This window comes from Cetorhinus maximus, chromosome 13 (genome assembly GCF_964194155.1).
Source record: "Cetorhinus maximus chromosome 13, sCetMax3.hap1.1, whole genome shotgun sequence".
In the NCBI taxonomy this organism is placed as follows: Eukaryota; Metazoa; Chordata; class Chondrichthyes; order Lamniformes; family Cetorhinidae; genus Cetorhinus; species Cetorhinus maximus.
In genome coordinates, this window is record NC_135891.1 from 67,224,057 (window position 1) to 67,242,629 (window position 18,573).

An 18,573-nucleotide genomic window follows, 5' to 3' on the forward strand; every position below is an offset into this window, starting at 1 on the left:
ACGACACAGAAAGTCCTTGAGCATGTGACCACCTCCATCCTGCCTCTGCCAATGAAGCCATCTGTGTTTGATGAGTATCAACAAACTTGGGAGCTCTGCCTTTGAGAGGACTGTCGCAGTCATGATTTTATCCTGCCAGGATCTACCCATAATTTGCCACAGACAGCGAAGATAGAAATTGTTGATCATCTTTTCTTGATATCTATAAGTTGTCCATGTTTCAATCATACAACAAGGTGCTGAGAATATAGGCCTTATAAACCATCAACTTGTTCGTAATGGTCAGTTTTATATTAATTCATGTGAGTTTTGAGTCAGCCAAAAGTGGCTGCTTTCCCTGTGCATGCATCAAGTTCTGCATTGAGACAGATTGTCTGTCACCATGGCCCTGAGGTAGCAGAATTTGTTAACCACTTTGGGGTGTTACTTCGAGTGATCAAGGGAGAAGATACAAGGGAGATGTCCCATGATCAGACTTTTTTTGACACTTTATAGTCAGGGAGAACAAGCTACGAGCATGGAAGAGACAGTCTTTGAGAATTGAAGCTGAGTTTCCGTGTGGGCGACTAGTGCAATGTCGTCAGTGTGTAGGAGTTCCCTGAGTAGGATGTGATGTGTTTTTGTCTTCATTTTCAGTTTTGATAGATTGTAGAACTTTCCATCTCACCTACTGTGAAAGTTGGACTCCTTCCATATTGGAAGGCAAAGGTCAGGAGCATGGAGAAGATGATGTCAAACAGAGTCCGGGTTAAAACATAGACCTGTTTCATTCCATTTTTCACTTTGAAGTTGTCGGAAGTGGAGCATCAAACTGTACAGTGCAACGCATGTTGTCTTGGAAGGAGCGGATGAAACTGAGGAGCTTTGGTGGACAGCCAATTTTCCCCAAAACCTTGCAGTGTCCTGCTCTGCTGACAGTGTTATATGCCTTAGTGAGATCCATGAAAGTAAGGTAAAGAGGTATATCCCCTGTTCCCTAAACTTGTTTTTGGTGTATGGAGAAAATCATGTCTACAGTAGATCTGCCGGCATGGAAACTGCACTGTGCTACTGGGTACACTCGGTATGAAAATTGGCGGAGTCTTTTAAATATGACTCAAGCTGAGGCCTTCCCCATTATGCAAAGGAGTGAGATGCCCCTTTATTTGTTGCAGCCTCCTCTGTTGCCTTATTTTTTGTATAGTGTGATGATTCATGCATCTCTAGTGGAATGGAGCCTACTTCCCAGCAGAGAAGGAGAAGATCATAAAGGTATGGCAATAGATGGGACTGTCAGTGTTTGAGTAGTTCGCCTGGGTCTCCATATTTGCCAGCTGTCTTTATTTTTGCTGAGCAGTCTATGCCCTTCTTGGGTTTGAGTGTTGAGAGTTCTTCATCTAATTCCATGACAGGAAGCTGTGGGATGTCAATGTTTTATTAATTACATTGTTGAGGTTTAATGTCCATTACCTTGTTAACCAAGTGATGGGTATTGGAACGCCTGTAAATGGGGATAGCTGGGACACTGGTGTCTGTCTAGTAACAAAAACAGAATTACCTGGAAAAACTCAGCAGGTTTGGCAGCATCGGTGGAGAAGAAATCAGTTAACGTTTCGAGTCCTCATGACCCTTTGGCAGAACTAAGTATAGTTAGGAGAAAGGTGAAATATAACTTTCCTAACTATACTCAGTTCTGCCGAAGGGTCATGAGGACTCGAAACGTTAACTGATTTCTTCTCCACCGATGCTGCCAGACCTGCTGAGTTTTTCCAGGTAATTCTGTTTTTGTTTTGGATTTCCAGCATCCGCAGTAGCTTTTAGCTTTTTGTTTTTATCTCGGTGTCTGTCTAGTGTTGACTGTGAACTAAGTCAATAAACTCTCTCCAGCAAAGAAAGGCACTGTGTCTTAGTTTTAACTTCACCAACCAGTGTGGACCCAATTAAGGATCCAATTAACAGGAGAGTGTTAAACGTGACTGGGAGATTTCTGTCTCACAGGAGTAGTTCACAGTTGTATTCAGACCAGCAGGACCTCTTTATTTCTGTCAGTGAGTACTTTACAATCTGCTGACTTCAGGGAGGCAACTTATCTGATGGTAGGACCAAGCCCCCTCTTGATCCCTGCATACATAGTTTGTATATTTCCATTGTCGCAAACAGTTTTGATTTCTTGACGTAAGTTGATCCAGTATTAATTTGCGCAGTATCTCCCTGTCTTTTGCATGGCTGTCTTGACTACTTCCAGGTTGTACAGTGTTTTAGCTGTTGGGTTTATGTTGCTCATCATGTAGGCTTTGTTCTTGCATGAATGACAGATGTTATATCAGCTGAGTAGGTCGCAGAGCAGGCCTTGCTGTTGGTTCCGCCTTTACTAAATGCTGCTTCACAGAAAATTGAGCTTAGCTACTTCCAGGCTTCATTGATAGCAGCATTGATGCTTCCTGGTAAAATTTTGGTGGCTAGCACTCATTCTAGTGACAATGTGAAGTGATGGTATTTAGTTTATTATTGTGCAAGGAATGTTGATGTATGGTTCGTCGTTGTGTTTGGAATGTAAAACTCTTGGTATTCACCTTCATGTGACGAGAAAGTGGTTGGTGTCATGATCTGCGCTGTGGTAGATGCGGGTGTAGAGAGCACTGGGCAGATCGCACCTTCTCGTGATGACCTAGTCTAGTTGCCAATGTCCAGACCTTGGGTGACACCATGATACCTTGTGATGTTTGCCCTGGAAGGAGGCATTGATGATGCAGAGTTCATTCAGGGCACAATGCTCATGAAGGTGTATTCCATTATTGTTGATCTTGCCCACCCCATGACGACTGGGCAACGTTGGCCATAAATCACTGTCTTGCCTAACTCGTGCATTGAAGTCACCTAGGATGAATAGCCTCTCGGCACTTTAAATATTCCTCAGAACAATTCTTTGTTGGAGATGCATGACGTATAGTGTTAGTGTGTGGGCGCATATGATGTTGACTGCACCTCCAGGTGATAGCTGCAGGGAGTTGAAGCGCTCCGAGGTTGTTACTGGTGACTTAATTGACTGTGTCAGCCGGTTGCTCACTGCAAAACCTACACCATGCTTACAGTGGTCTTCAGTGCTCTTTCCACACCAATAGAAAGTGTAATTAGCCTCATGAGTAGAGCCTGTGTGGGCTAATCTGGTTTCTCGTGGAGCAGCAATGTTGACACCAATCTTGTGTACTCCACGGTCAATCAGGACCATTTTGCGTACACTTGCTGTGGAATATGGGGCTTTTTTCATGCCAGGTCGCACAGTCCTCACATTCCAGCTTCCAAGCCGACAGGTTACCTTTTTATGTTTGCTGCATAGCCTAGGCCAGGTTTTAGAGGGTGCAGACTTCCCTAGCATCTATAGGAGTAGCATCGTAAGCTGGTATCCAGAAGAAAGACTAAAGCTTATACGACTGGGGCCTAGTGGTTACAGGAGTTGCCAGAAAGTGCTAACTTGAGGGAAACACTAACTACCTGATGGGACTGCACTCCAGATTTTGTCAGGTTTACTGTCTTAGCCATTAACTCATGATGATGTTGTAATGGTTAGAAGGCACTAGCTGGCATGGGCCAGATCACCACAGACATGGATGTAATCTTGTCCTGCAGGCATACCATTCCTTGGCCCTTCTCACGGCAGCCAGTGCCCCCTCCCAACTCTTGTGCCCAGCCTAGTCGTTGATCCCTCACTAGAATGCCACCTTGGCAAATTAAGCTCAATGTAACCCCTTGACTAGACCACACAATTTAATCCCCTCATTAAAACCCACACCTCAATACTAAGCCACCTTAGTAAGCCCCCATTACAGCGTTAATCACCCCTCCCCACAAAGGCCTTCACCAAAGCACTAAATTTCCTCCCCACCTGACTAACCTTTACTGTCATAATGGAACTATCTGTAACACTAGCTTCATGATGCTTGTACAATTTGATATGTTTAGCTGTGCACTTTCGATAGGACCTTAAATTGCAACCATAGAAACGCAGACAATATTGAATGTGTATCAAGGAAGTGAAGCCACTTAGGAAGGAAGAGTGAATCAGCAATCTTGCGCAAGGAATGTTTCAGATTGTAGCTCTGTTCCACTTTGGAAAAGTGGAGGCCACTAGGCCTCACTTTAGAAAAAGAGGCATTTCAGCCACAACAAATAAGTTCCCCTTACTTGTGATGAGTCATTTATTATGTGGAGAGGAAAGAGATCTTTTCTAAGCACAGGAAAGATGGATGTGCGTTGAATAGGGATTACGAATATGTAGCCTTTGCTCTGCGGGGAAATAATTTGACATAATAACATAAGATATAGGAACAGAAGTAGGTCATACAATCCCTGCTCTGCCATTCAGTGAGATCATGGCTGATCGTTGATTTTAACTCCAGTTTCCCATTCTATTCCCTCATATCTTGATTCCCTTGGTGTCCACAAGTCTTATTGATCTGAGTCTTGAATATAATCGATGGTTGAGCATCCACAGCTCTGTGGAGAATTTGAAAGATTCACAACTCTGAAGAAATTTCTCCTCATCTCAGTCTTAAATGGGTGACCCTTTATCCTAAAGTTGCATTTGTTCTTGAACTGTATACTGAATTCTTAGCTGTGAAGAGCTGCGTTCTATGTCATATTTGTACTAGCAGGAAATTACAGTAAATATAATTTAGTAATTTGGATTGAAGTGTATGAACTCATTTGCAACCTCTGATTGTAATCTTAAGCGACAGAAATATTGCCAGTGTGTTACCATTCAGCACTGTCCTGCAAATCTTCACGGCCCCTAATGCTTGAAACATAAGCTCAAGCTTTCCTGAGTTTGCTTTCATGATTTGTTCTTCAAATAACTTTGGATTATTTGGATTTGGATATAATAACATTGTGTTGATGTTATTACTGCACATGTTGGGAATAGTCTGAGCACTGCATATGATGGACTGCAATAATCTAACCTGTCGGGGTCCCAACATGAACTGCTCAGCACTCTTCAGAAGCACAGGCATCTGCTTAATGACTGTTGCAGGGGATGCAACTGGATGAGAGCTGGCAGGTGATTAACTTGTTCAGTGCATTAGTGTTGGTCCCCTCTAGACTCTCTTCCCTGTTTGGCTACATAATCTTTTTTGAGTTTGAAAAACAAAAATTGATTGAACTTTTCACACAGCTTTACTGCTGCTTAGAAATGAGCATAGGTATTAAATTTGTCTAAATCTTTACATGAACCTGATGTCTTCCTTCCAGTTGATCCTGAGCACCTGTAGGATTTGTGTCACCAACCTGCTGATTTGCTTTCTCTCAGGTATTTTGGAAGAGAGACAATGGTGAGCCTCCCACAGTTGCATGCAGCAGTTTTCTTCTGAAATGTTTTTGGCGTTTGCTCTCCTTTCTTAAACTGGAGGTGCTGACTCCAGGAGTATGGGCTCATGGACTCTAGTTGCCATCTGGTACCTCAGTCAAGTAGCTGTTGTAGGTATGTGACTCTATACATTGGTTTGGCAGACAATGAAAGTGCCACAGCTAGTTGTCCTGTGTGCCCTGACCCAGTTGTCGTTCAATGTGCAGTCACCCACTTTCTGGCCAGAAACACTGATAACAATCAGGAGAGGGTGCTCTAGTCGTTCAGAAATTTAATTTCTGTCTTAGTTAAACATCTTAAAAATAAATTAGTCATTTTTGGAATATTTTATTAAAACATTGAAGAGGCAAGCCAGGAGGAATGCAATCTGTTTGAATGAGTTTGTGGTGGTTACATGGAGGAGCTGAATTAATACATGCACTTGTAAGAATGATCTCACAAGCATGGTCTTTCGCTGTTCATTCAGGCTCCTCCCACAAGCATATAGTTTCTCTGAGTAAGTATCTTCTGATGCTGAAGCTCATAATTTTGGGATAAGGATGCCTTTACAAATAGGAAACGCTGAACAAATTTTTTAAAAATGTTGAATTAATTATTTTTGAGAAGTGGTCCTAAAGTCGAATCTGTTTAAACCTACTACTGAAGTGTATTATAGCCCTAAAATACAGTGACTGCAATCAGTAAAAGTGTTTGTACTTTAGTACATTACTAAGGGCTAAAGCCCATCAAATATTGCTGGCAGAACGGGTCCCTTCCTACATAACCCTGGAAGTGAAACTGTTCTGCCACTACAGCAATTTGCATCCAGAAAGCATTCCTTAAGAAAAAAATCTCTGAGCGTTTAAGACCGTGAGGTTGTCAATGAGTAGATCAAGGAGAGAAATTTCATGGAAGGAGGAGGGGGTTATCAGGCACAGGCCCTTAAGGGGTTTTTAAGACAGAGTGGTAGCATGGTGCATTCGCTTATGGAGAGAATTTCAGGAGGACTGGTTGCCTGAATCAAAGGAGTGTGATGATGGTGGTTTTGCAAGGAATTAGGAACCAGTGTCAGGATGAAACGAGATTGTCTGTGAGCATGGGGCCAAGGACAGAACTGCTTTTGCAAGGTCCAGAGTGCAAATAGTTGGGGTGTCATGGAAGAGACAAGTTTGATAAGACTGAGAAGAAATGAAGCAGGAGGTGGTAGAAATATCTCTGGATACCGTCAGCTTTAAAAAAACATGTTATGAATTCCTTGCTTTTAGATGTGCAATTCAACTCAGAATTTAGTCTTCTATGAATAAAAATATTTACGTGCAACCATGCTGAATCATGCAATACATTGCTCTCCGCAGCCAAAACTGACTACTCCGGTTCATTCTGGAAGCCACTCAATCCAAACTCTTTTTCTTTTTCCCTCATGACCATCCATCTCATTAAACCACTTCCTTTCAAATCCCAAATGTGGAAACAAGCTTGTGGATTTCTTTGCTTTGAAGATCCAAATCACTTTCTTTCCTTCTGCTCCAAAGCTCCTATTATCCTACCAGTCTAGTTCTGAATTCTTATTTTAAATAATAGCTCCATATTTTGCTCCCCACGCTTTCCAAATTCATTTTGTTCTTGACACCCTTGCTATTACCTTGATTCTTCTCTGACCCAATGCCTAACCACTATCTAGCTGGTCTCCATTCTAGTTGATATGGTCAGTATTTCCCTTTCAGTGGCCATCACCCCACTCCCTTACAAAATAAGTCATCACATTCCTCCTGAAAAGCTCACCCTCAATCCATGCATCCTCTGCAGGTACCCTCTACTGTCCAATGTTCCATTTTGATCAAGTTTATGAATATGTTGTTGACTCCCACCCAGCTCTGTGACCATCTTACTCATAACTCCCTGTTTAAGACATTCATACTGTAAAATGAATGTACAGTGCCTTGGCATAAGGCTTACAGATCTCTGCAAAAACAAGCGTGAATGCGAAACTTAGTTTTCAGCCTTATGTGTCCCGAGAAAGTATATCAAAATCCAGGATAATCTCTTGGATACAAAGCCACCTTGAGGTTGCAGGTAATGACAGAGCCTGTGCAAAGCAAGTTAAAAAGGTTGACCCCAATGTATCGGCAGAACATTACCTGGAAAAATAACAATTCCATAGTGTTTTGGATAGGTACATGAGCACTGTAAAATGAATTCCCTTTTCTTTGGATTAAAAGCAATTGAGACTTTTCTTGTAAACAAACTGAAATTGCCAATGATCTGCATAAGTTGCAACATCACGTTTAGTGTGCATAATTAAAGTTACTGCATGGAAAATAGTCAGTGCTATGGGAGCCCATTTGAATGCGACATTAAGTGATCAGCTTTTAGTGAAACCATCACTGTTTCTGCTCATTTAATAAAGACTGCAGCCATTGCAGTATTTCGGTAAATGACATTACTTGGTGTAATGGCTATTTCAGCATTGGCAAAAGAGTCCTCCTGATTTGGACGTTGGATAAGGATTGCTTGTTTGTTGGAAGATGTCAGTGCTATGAAGAAGAGGCTATATTATACAACAGCATCCTGATGGACTCCTGAGTTAATAGAGTTAAAGTCTATGATAAGCCATTAAGTACAGCATGTGGATAATTTGAGAGAAAACAAGACAACAGCAAACAAGACAAAGATTTTAGATGTCCAAGATAATGACTGATTGATTAACTGGAGCGCTTGAGTGTGGAGCTCCTGGTTTAGCAACCAGTAAGGCCATATTAAAACTGTTGAATCAGACCAGGGTGTTTAAAATGATGAGTAATTGGGGAATTAGCGGCAGTCTCAAATAAGTATGGGACTGAGGTAGTTTGAAAAGGGTGTGGTGATTAAATTTCCAGTGGAGTAAGGGACTGGGCACAAGAGAGATTAAAGTAATAGTATAGCACAGGTGTATGTTTGTCCTGGGACAATGGAATGACTCTGGCAGGGTCCAGAAGATCTTACAATCCTCAAGGGAATTAAACCTCATGTCTGTTACAATGGTCAAACAAAATAGAGTAAAGAAGAGAAATTCTTAACTAAGATTAGTTCAAGCTAGAATTAGCAAAGTGCGACAGAAATATCAGTAGGATGGATAGGAGGATTCTTAGAAGTTGATGAGAATCTGAAAGAGGAGTAAAAGTAGTGAAGTCTCACTCCCCTGCACTTTCCCTGTAACCTTTTACGTTTTTTTTCCAAATATTTGTGCAATTCCATTACAAAACTTGTATCCACTGCCGTTTCTGGCACAGGAGTTCATATATTAATGTTCTTTGTAAAGAAATTTCTCCAAACCTCTCCCTTTATTCTTTTGGTGAAGTGAAAGACGTGAAAGGATAAGACCAGGTAAAAATGGCAGATTTCCTCCCCTGAAAGTCAATAGTGAACCAGAGTTTTTTTAAACGACAATCTGGTAGTTAATGAGACTAGCATTTTAATCCAGATTTATTAATGAATTGAATTTAAATTTCCCCAGTTTTTGTAGTGGAATTTGAATCTTTACCTCTGAAACATTAGTCCAGGCTTCAATCCGGTAGTTAATGAGACTAACATTTTAATCCAGATTTATTAATGAATTGAATTTAAATTTCCCCAGCTCTTGTGGTGGAATTTGAGTCTGTACCTCTGAAGCATTAGTCCAGGCTTCTGGATTGCTAATCCAGTAACATTACCACTATGCTACCATTGCCCTCATGGGTTTCATGGACAATTATCTCCATGTGTCCTGTAAAATACTGTGACTAATGAATGATTAGTGTTGGAGTGAAAAATGTTACATTGATTTGTGCAGGACAGTCTACTGTTGAAGGCTCATTGTTGAGACTGTAAAAGGTTACTTTGCATCTGACCAATGCTGTATGTACATAAATTACTTGATTCTAAAATAGGGTGGTCAATTGTTGTTAAATAGCACAGACATTCCTACTTTAAGGAGCAAAGTAAAAAAAAAGTTATTTTATTCCACCTATTTCATATTTTGCATAGAAACAGGGGTAGGCCTTTCAGCTCTTTGAGCCTGTTTTAGCTTGTGGCTAATATATATTTCGGTTCCTTTTATCCACCTTTGATCCATTTTCCTTGACATTCTTACTCTGACTGTGGTAAACTGTCCCTCCTCATCCTCATCCACTTGTCTGCAGCTTTTGCATAGTTGACCACATCATCCTCCTGCAACACCTTTCCTCCATTGCTCAATTAGGTGGGACTGCACTTATTTGGGTCTATTTATATCCAGTAGCGGCCAAAGAAACATCATTTACATGCTGCCCCTCAACACCACCATCTGAAACCACATCAGGTTCCACATAGATGTTGACCGCACACTGTTCTAATTCACCACAACATCCTGAACCCATCCACTGCCTCTGTCACGCTGCCAATTAACTTTTGGGAAGACTGAGCCATTGTTGTTGATCCCCACGTCAAGCACCATTCCCTAGCCACAAACTCCATCCCTCTCCTTGGCAACTTTTTGAGGCTGAAGCAGAACATTTGCAGACCTCGCATTCTGTTTGACCCTGTGATATGTTTCCTTTCCCATATCCTCCCCAGGATCAAGATCGTCCACTTCTACCTCTGTAATGTTGCCTATCTTTGCCCCTGCTTCAGCTGCTGAAACCTTCATCTATCTCTTACTTCTAAGCTCAATTATTCCAGTGCACTCTGGGCCTGTCTTCCACCTTGCACCCTCCTTAAACTTGAACTCATCCACAGCTCTGGTACTTGTATATTAACAAGTCCCATCACCCATCTCCCCTGCACTCACTCACATGGGAACAGGAGTTGGCTATTCATCCCTTTGAGCCTGTTCCACTGTTCACCTAGATCATTACAATAACTCCCAGTCCAGCAATTCCTTGATATTAAAATTCTTGCCCTCAATTTCAAACCCCTGCATGGCCTCACCTCACCGCCACACCAAGGGTTATAGATTACCACTACCTTTTGTGTGCAAAATGCTTCCTAATTTCAGTCCTAAATGGTAGAGCCTTGGTTTTAAGATTGTGCCCCCTTGTTGTAAAATCCACCATAGAGGAGCTATATTCCTTGTTTCTACTTTGAATTGTTTTATCGTTTTAAACAACTCAATTTAATCACCCATCAGCATTCTAAACGCAAGAAAATTCAAGTCACGTTTATGCAACCTTTTCTCATAATTACAGTCTTTAAACCCTGCATTATATCTCCTCCAAAAGCATTAGTTTCTCTTGAGGTTTAGTGTCGAAAACTGAATACAGTGCTCTGGATGAGGTCTGACCAATTCTCTGTACAATTAAAGTATAATTTCTTCCCCTTTGTATTGCAGCATCTTGTGATTATAACATTTTATTAAACATGTTTGATTACTGTCCCTGTGCATCAGCTTTTAATGAACTTGTGTACCAGGATACTAAAATCTCTTTCCTCTTCTGGAGTTTCTCATTAAATATTCTGATTGGTCTTTCTTGGATCCAAAGTAGATGAACTCATGGTTCCTCGTATTGAATTGTATTTGCTACAGGTTTGCCCATTCATTTAATCTGTCTATTTCTCTTTCTAATTGTCTGCTCCCATCTACCTAATTTTTTTAATAACTGATTGTATTAGTACTTGCATTTATGTGGCACTTTATCATACTAAAATGTAACAAAACCTTTCTGAGAATTAATATTTGTTTTAGATTATAATGTACATGTATAGTATTTTATTGTGGGATGTTAGCTGAATGAAGTATCCTGAAAAGTGAATAGCACATTGGCCTGGATTTTGAGGGGTGGGAAAATTGACAGTGACTGCCAGTGTTCACCCTCATTACTCCTCTGAAACTGATGGTAACTTCAGGATATCCGGCATGTGCTGTTGAGCATGGAAATCCTGAAGTTGCGGTTTGCCACTCAGTGCTCCAACATGGGCTGCACTGTGGACATCCCGCAGTGCTAGCGATCACTGAAATCAGACAGAGCTTCAACTTTCCCACCTCATATCATTGTTAGAAACCACATGAAATGTTACAGCTTGTTCAGTCAGGTGTAATTTAGTTTTTAAAAGTGATGAGATCAGCAAAATTTGAACAACAAAGTTGATACGATAATTTTGTAATTTTGGGGTGCTGCTAAAGGTTTAATAGATTTTTAAGCTAATTTTTCTTTTAAATTTAAGAATTTTTTTCAGAATACTTTAGCATCTACCTTCATCCCATATGTATGCCTCTATCTTTAATTTGCTCAATGTAAACATTTCTCAAAGTGGTTTTATTTCAGTTGGATGACTGAAAATCTTTCAATGTGATGGGCTGCTTGGGCAGTCTTATGCCATCACTGCAGTCTTACACTGTGAAACCCCCAATAAAGAGCGCTGCAGTCAGTTGCAGCATCACTGCATGGTGATAGAGGCGAAATGCTCGTCAGATTGTTCGATTTTCCAATGAGACTTGCTTTGAGATCAGCGAGTGTCTTTGTTTCTCTGCTGACTACAAACTCCAGGTGAAAATGACAAATAAGTTAATCATTTACCCCTTAATAAACTTCCAAACACTTTAGCAATAATTGGATGTTAAAGACAATGCTGGTGGAAGCAGAAAGAAAAATAGTCATTATTAGTGCCAAATTGAATCAGTTACACTGATTCTATCTGCTGATGAGATTTTCTTATGTTTGTTACTGCAGCTTTGCCTCTGCTTGATGTTTGGGAACATCCAAAGTTAACAACTGCATTGTTGAACACATTGAGAACAAAAGTTATGAAGCTATTAAGCCCAAGTAATCAATTTTCATTTAAATTCTACCCACCTAAATATGTTCATGTGTTCTACACACTCCTTCTAAATATATAATTCTTTAAACAAAATGGAAATATCTGGTCTCTGTTTGAAAACCATAGTTATTTCCTGCACTTCACTTAAGTTAGAGGGTTACAATGGTGGATTTAGATGAGGAAGGATGGGAGGAGGCTCGACTAGAACATAAACTCTGGCATGAACTGATTTCTACTTTTGCTTTAATTGTGTCAGCATCCCAGACTTTTATCCAAATATAGCCAACATTTATATGGGCAGCGCTAGCTAAACCAGGCATGACCTGCTGAAATTGTAGTGCTGATAATGAAATCTTTTAAATGGAAATAATCTAAAGATGAGTCTTGGAGATGTCAAGTAATGGGGCTGTGACTATTTCCTTTAGCAGCTTGTGGTGGGATTGTCCTGGGAAGAAAGATTGGTTGGCCCAGATGGCCTGTTTCTGTGCTGTACATCCTACATAATGAGCAGTGAACGCAGCATACCAGTTTGGCAGAGCTATATATAAATTGCTGTCTCATGCAGGAGTAATTTTTTTTTATTATTCTTCCGTGTGATGTGGATGTTGGCCAGAATTTGTTGCCCGTCTCTAGTTGCCCTCGAGAAAGAAGTGGTGAGCCACCTTCTTGAGCCACTGCAGTCCACCTGGTGCAGGTACTATTATAAGTGCTGTTATGAAGGGGGTTCCAGGATTTTGACTCACTGACACTGAAGCAATATAGTGAAGTGATATAGTTCCAAGTTAAGATGGTATGTGGCTTGGAGGGGAACTTGTAGGTGATGGTGTTCCCATCACCATGCATAGTTGTTTGGATGACGGTAAATGAGTAGCTATTGTATCTTGTGCACTTGCGTGGGAAGTATTGAAGTAGGAGAGCAGGTAATAAGAGCGATGGAGATAATGAATCAGAATGTCACAGGAAACAGTCTCATCAGAAAGTGAGAATGGAGGAGTGGACAAGATGGGATTGTGCTGGAGGCTGTGGAAGTGACAGAAGGCAATCCATTGAATGGGAAAGCTGGTGCCGGTGGAAGTTGAGGCTAAGGGGGACCTTAAAAAACATTTCTGCAAGGGAGGAGAAGGAATAAGGGCAAACACATGGGAAATGGGATGGGTTCATTAAAGGATCCTTTGAACTACGATGGAGGAGAAACCTTGGCTAAGGCTAAAGGAGGGCATTGGAGAAATACTGATGTTGAAGGTGGCATCATCAGAGCAGATGCGTTATAATAGCCAATAGTTTGCTGTCAAAATAATATCTTCTGCACAAATGCTATAGCAACTTCTGATGAAGGCAAATTCACGATTAAACACAAATTCAAAAGCTGCTATTCGAGATGTGGCACTCTGCCATTAGCTTCACAAAAACAGCATCTCACTATCTTGCTCACAGTTGAAATGAATTGAGCAGTGTGAACTTGCTGTACAAACTAAATAATATACAAACTGAACTCACCACAGAAAGTTAGAGCTGGTCTGAAATGACAAAGGAGTTTTTTGGAGCCATTTAAAATCTTTGCATATTAATTAATCCTAGATTAGTGATCAGATTCTTTTAATGCTGTACTAGCCTTTAATTACTGCCAGTGAAACTCTGGCATTGAAAATTAACTATTATCATAGATCGCGGCGTGTAAGTCAATCTATGAAACCTCGAGAAATCCTTTCAAAAAAGGGGTCGACTTATATGTCGAGTACAAAATGCAAATTGCCAGTGTGGCTGGCCACCATTTTGAAATGTGAAGAAGAAGCATAATGATAATTCAAATTAATGTGGCATAGTTTATTGAATTAATTAATTGTACAAAGGTACCTTCAACCACAATCAAAATGGTTTAAAACTGTCAAATTCTTGTCTTCTGCATCAGATGCATAGAGTTCATTGAACTCATTCTGAGTCAGCTTGGTTATGGCATAATTGTGAGGATCCCACTCTGGGTCAGATATGGTACTTTTGCTTTAATATTATCCTTCCACAACAAATCATCATCATCATCTCCATCCATTGACTTGGATATTCTTATTTTTTGAATGATCTTTTGACACTTGGTGCACTAATAGTGTCCCACAATTTGCCAATGAAATCACACAAAACATCAATACTCATATTCCCACTCCCACTGTAAATGTTTCTCTCCATCGACCATCCACCTATTCCATTTGGCGTGAACATGATCCTTGAATGGTTTGCTGGGGCACACATCCAAAGGTTGAACTACAGACATTAAACTCTGGTATAACTGCAATGTGGCTGTTATTTCTTCACAGGCATCTCTTAATTTCGTCAGTTATATGGGATCTGAACATGTCCCACACGAGTAAGCTGCATTCTTTACCAGGACGCCTATTCTACACATTATCAACCCATAACTTCACTCATTCCTAATCCAACTAGCTGTTGTCATGGACACGCACAAAAACTCCTGCAGGGAACTTGATGTTCAGCATGGTTTTATGTTTGAAAATTACCATAGGCTTTAATTTTGTACCATCAGCCATGTCGGCTAGTACCACTGTGCATCTTGTCTCCTCATATCCTGTCATTTTCACTAGAAATATTTTCGAACCTTTCCACTCTACAGTTTGGTTGCTGGGCATATTGAAACTCAGAGACTTTCATCGCTGTTGCTGATGCGACATAATGGGTACTCGTGTTTTTGCCGCTGCCTGATGATGAATTGCTGGAAGCTGGACATTTTGACATTGAGGTCTTTTGGTAGTCTCCGACCAATCTTGGTCACCCGCTGCAATGCAAGCCTGTTTTTTTCCCTATTGTGGCTACACCAACTAGCTGTTGGTTTGAAACCTTTGCTGAACTCAGAGTTTGATTTGGCCCGCTTAAGTGTATTTGCATTTCTGGTGATGATGTAACCATTCCATTGATTTTTGAAGACTCATTCCAACCCATGCTACTCAAGATCTGCCCAGTGGCCTGTTCTCAAGGTGCATTTGGTCTTGGGTATCTTCTTCAGAGCAGATTCTCCTCCCCTCATTCTCACACCAGTTTTTTTTATTAGCACCAAATTTTCTCGTTGCAGCATGGTTATTTGATGGATTAGCAACTCCTACGACTGTTAGCTTGAAAACAACTTGCTACTTTGTTCATCTTGCTGGAGGACCCGTTTCTATTTGTCACTCACCATGCCATGTGCGGTCTGCTGTATATGGGCATGTTAAATTCCTGCGCATTTTCACAGTCCAGCCTGTGTGGCGCACCTTGGCAGTCCAGCCTGTGTGGCGCACCTTGGCAGTCCAGCCTGTGTGGCGCACCTTGGCAGTCCAGCCTGTGTGGCGCACCTTGGCAGTCCAACCTGTGTGGCGCACCTTGGCAGTCCAGCCTGTGTGGCGCACCTTGGCAGTCCAGCCTGTGTGGCGCACCTTGGCAGTCCAGCCTGTGTGGCGCACCTTGGCAGTCCAGCCTGTGTGGCGCACCTTGGCAGTCCAGCCTGTGTGGCGCACCTTGGCAGTCCAGCCTGTGTGGCGCACCTTGGCAGTCCAGCCTGTGTGGCGCACCTTGGCAGTCCAGCCTGTGTGGCGCACCTTGGCAGTCCAGCCTGTGTGGCGCACCTTGGCAGTCCAGCCTGTGTGGCGCACCTTGGCAGTCCAGCCTGTGTGGCGCACCTTGGCAGTCCAGCCTGTGTGGCGCACCTTGGCAGTCCAGCCTGTATTGCCTGCTTGATCCCATGCACCAGCTTACAGTGTAAGGTAAGTAAAACATGCATTTCTGGGATGAAAACTTGAGGCCGACTACTAATGCGAGCATAGCATTTCATACCGGAAAAATACAACAAATGAATGCAAACGCAGATTTTTGGCATCAGGTTGACTTTATAAACTGCCATCTACAATACTGGTCTTGAGTCTTATTCCTTCAGGCTTTAATTGTTGAACATTTTAAATGTGAAAATAAAAATAAAAGCCACTTTTTAACTTTTCTATAGCCTTTATTTTTCTCCCAATCTGATCCCTTTTTGACATTGACAAATTAACCCACTGTCATTTACACTAAAGAAGGTCTTGTGGCGCAGTGGTAGCGCCCTGTCTCTGAGCCAGAAGCTCCAGGTTCAAGTCCCACTCCAGGAATTGATGGCCAAGGAAGGTACGTTCGTAATGCTACCAAACAGGTTGAGTATCAACTTGTAAGTCCTTCTAACATACACCAGTGGTGGGTGCTAAGAGTTGGAGGGATTCAACATGGGTCAGCCATGTGATGGAGAGAAATTGGTGCCTCTACCATCGCTATCCATTACTTCTAATCAACCTCCCATTGCATCCTCTAAATGCTCATTGCCTCAGACACCAAATGCGAAGAGTCCGTGAGACTTTATAAGCCCCAAAACACATGGCATTCAATCTATCACCTCTACCTCCTCAGGTCGCTCTAGCCCCAGCTATACACCTTTTAGGTACTCTATCCCTCGTATATTTCACACTTCTTCCTCAATGCACCCCCACTAACCTTATGTCAAGCCCACCACTTTCTCCTTTGACCCGTCTGAGCTGATGATCATCATGTTCCCCATCTCAGTCTCTGGTTTTCTATACATACTTCAAAACTTTTGTTATTACTGCCCTTCTGAGAGGGTTTATAATAATGCTCCATAATAATATATGAACATACAAACTAGGGACAGGAGTAGGCCACTTGGCCCCTCAAGCCTGCTCCGCCATTCAATAAGATCATGGCCTCAACTCCGCAGTCCCGCCTACCCCCGATAACCTTTCATATCCTTGCTTATCAAGAGTCTATCTACCTCTGTCTTAAAAATATTTAAAGACTCTGCTTCCAATGCTTTTTGAGGAAGAAAGTTCCAAAGTCTCTCAATCCGCAGAGAAAAATTTCTCCTCATCTGTCTTTATTTTTAAACAGTGACCCTTCTAGATTCTTCCATAAGAGGAAACATCCTCTCCACATCCACCCTGCCAAGACCCCTCAGGATCTTGTATGTTTCAATCAAGTTACCTCTTACTGTTCTAAACTCGAGCAGATACAAGCCTAGCCTGTCCAACCTTTCCTCATAAGACAGCCTGCCCATTTCAGGTATTAGTCTAGTAAACCTTCTCTGAACTGCTTGCAATGCACTTGCATCCTTCCTTAATTAAGGAGGCCAACACTGTACACAGTACTCCAGATGTGGTCTCACCGATGCCCTGTATAACTGAAGCATAACCTCAAACAAATTCCCCGACAGCCCACCTTTCATTTGTCCTGGAATGTGTTCATAGACTCATAGACATCTACAACACAGAAGGAGGCCATTTGGCCCACTGTGTCCGCACCGGTCAACAAAGATCTGACTACACTATTCCCATTTTCCAGCGCTTGGCCCATAGCCCTGAAGGCTATGGCAACACAAGTGAATATCTCAGCACTTCTTAAATGTTACGAGAGTTTCTGACTTGGCCACCCTTTCAGGCAGCGAGTTCCAGACTCCCACCACCCTCTGGGTGAAAAACTTTCTCCTCAACTCGCCTCTTAGCCTTCTACCTTAGTCCTTATCTTAAATCTATGCCTCCTACTTATTGACCCCTCTACTAATGGAAAAAATGCCTTCCTATCCACCCTATCTAGGCCCCTCATAATCTTATACACCTCTATCAGGTCCCCTCTCAACCTTTGTTGCTCCAAGGAAAACAACCCCAGCCTATCCAATCTTCCCTCATATCTCAGACCCTCCAGCCCAGGCAGCATCCTGGTAAATCTCCTCTGCACCCTCTACAGTGCAATCACATCCTTCCTATAATGTGGTGACCAGAACTGCACACAGTACTCCAGTTGTGGCCTAACCAGCGTTTTATACAGTTCCAGCATAACCTCCCTGCTGTTGTATTCTATGCCTCGGCTAATAAAGACAAGTATCTCATATGACTCCTTGACCACTTTATCTACCTGCCCTGCTACCTTCAGGGATCTCTGGATATGTACACCAAGGTCCCTCTGATCTTCAGTACTTTCCAGGGTCCTACCATTCATAGTGTAATCCCTTGCCTTGTTAGCCCTCCCCAAGTGCATTACCTCACACTTTTCTTGGTTGAATTCCATTTGCCACTGCTCGTCCATTGATATCCTCCTGCAGTTTATGGCTATCCTACTCGCTATTTACCACCCTACCAATTTTTGTGTCATCCGCAAACTTCTTGATCATACCCCCTACATTTAAGTCCAAATCATTTATGTACACCACAAACAGCAAAGGCCCCAGCACTGAGCCCAGCGGAACCCCACTGGAAACTAACTTCCAGTCACAGAAACATCCCTCTCCCATCACCCTCTGCTTCCTGCGCCTCAGCCAATTTTGGATCCAACATGCCACTTTGCCTTGGATCCCATGGGCTCTTACTTTCTTGACCAGCCTGCCATGAGGGACCTTATCAAAAGCTTTGCCAAAGTCAATTTTGACCACATCAAATGCATTACCCTCATCAACACCCCTAGTTACAGAATCACAGAGTGCAGAAGAG

General features: G+C 42.0%; 2 protein-coding genes across 6 annotated transcripts in view; one reads left to right on the forward strand and one right to left on the reverse strand.

Moving 5' to 3' along the window:
- rtf2 (replication termination factor 2) overlaps positions 1 to 18,573 on the forward strand; it is a 177,066-nt gene that overhangs the window by 72,527 nt on the left and 85,966 nt on the right. The gene's annotated exons all lie outside the window — the stretch shown is intronic.
- Positions 1 to 18,573, reverse strand: part of gcnt7 (glucosaminyl (N-acetyl) transferase family member 7) — a 717,682-nt gene that overhangs the window by 18,876 nt on the left and 680,233 nt on the right. The window contains exon 2 of one of the 5 annotated variants that reach the window (XM_078555497.1): positions 7,210 to 7,282. The exons of 3 other annotated variants lie outside the window; for them this stretch is intronic. The gene's annotated coding sequence lies outside the window, so the exon portion shown is untranslated. Of the gene's footprint in view, positions 1 to 7,102; positions 7,160 to 7,209; positions 7,283 to 18,573 lie in introns of those variants that run through there. One more of the 5 variants, XM_078555499.1, reaches the window with a different exon arrangement.